Here is a 1431-nt window from a genome sequence, read left to right as displayed (position 1 = left end):
CCACACATAGCGTGTATTGGTCTTTCACGTGGAATTCCAATAAAATTGATTCATGTTTGTGGCTGTAATGTGACAAAATGTGGAAAAGTTCAAGGGGGCCGAATACTTTTGCAAACCACTGTATATGTTAATATTCTCCTGTTGCCAAACATTACCTACATTTGTTTAAAGGGCAGGGTGTGTTCATTTGTTTAGGAAATTCTTGTCACAACAAATACCAAGGCTTTTGTATGAATGGTTTCATGATAAAAGATAAACCTTTTTTTCAATATTTCACTTATGTGATTAAATTAACACTGAGCATGAATAACCATTTAAGAATAAGTCCATGTTATTGACAGGCATATGTTTAAATACGACTGTAACACAGGACTTCTTTGTTGGCTCTGCGCTAACAGGAAAGGGAACCTGGTTGGCAGCACCTCTGCCCTCGACCTCAGAGGACTCCAAAGAACCACTCTTCCATGCAGGCTTTTATTCTGTGACACACAGTCTCACAAACACCAACTGTATAACCCCCCTGTGGTGCGTCCTAAAACTAAGGCACTGAGTGTGTGTGTGTATGCATGTGCGAGCATGTGTTCAGGTTTATTCTAAATCATTAAACCACTGCTATTGCCACAATTTGCCCCCAATCATGGATCATCCCATGTGTTCATTCCACATTACTGTAATCAGTAGTGATGGATCGGTCGTGAACGAAATGGCTCTTAGAGCCAGATCTTTGACGCGAACGATGCGAGCCAGCTCCTTATTGCAAGCTGTGGGGTTTTTTTTCCTCTCTCTCTCTCTTTCTCTCTCTCTTTCTCTCACCCTCTCTCTCGCACTTTCTTTCCGCTTCACTCCGCACGTGAGCCGTGTGCTTTACGCTGGGCAGAGGGGGGAGGGGCGGTAGTTACAGTCGCAGTAGCACAGGAACAGAGTTGGAGGGAGAGAGAGAGAGAGAGAGCCAGGGACAACAACGTCACATTAGAAAGGTATAGTAATCATCCACAACTATTTTCAGTTGCGGATGATAAAGGATTCAGAAAGTTTATTCATGCAGGCCCATATGACAGAGAATGTGCATGTTCTTTTTGTTTTCATATTTTAATTTATATTTAATTGTGTTTAATTGTTGTGGTTTGCAGTGTTTTGTGTTGCTTCACTTTAAATTTGTTTAAAGGGAAAAAGCTGAAAGTTTAAATAGTTAAAAGTTGAAATGTGAAGAGTTGGTTTTTGTATTATATGATTTATTTATTACATTTTATGTGGAGTGAATAAATAAAAGTATATTTACGGTGGCGCCTAGAGACGAAGTACGTACAAACCCCGAAACACGTAAAAACTCCAAAACACGTACAAAAGACACCAGAAGTGCTCCAGGATGCTGGGCGCAGTGTTGAACTTTCGTTACCTAGTGGCTACACAAGCCAGCAAGTACCAACGACC

Source organism: Haplochromis burtoni, unplaced genomic scaffold (genome assembly GCF_018398535.1).
Source record: "Haplochromis burtoni strain Fernald_Lab_line unplaced genomic scaffold, NCSU_Asbu1 Contig_744, whole genome shotgun sequence".
NCBI classification, from domain to species: domain Eukaryota; kingdom Metazoa; phylum Chordata; class Actinopteri; order Cichliformes; family Cichlidae; genus Haplochromis; species Haplochromis burtoni.
This window is presented reverse-complemented; position numbering follows the sequence as displayed.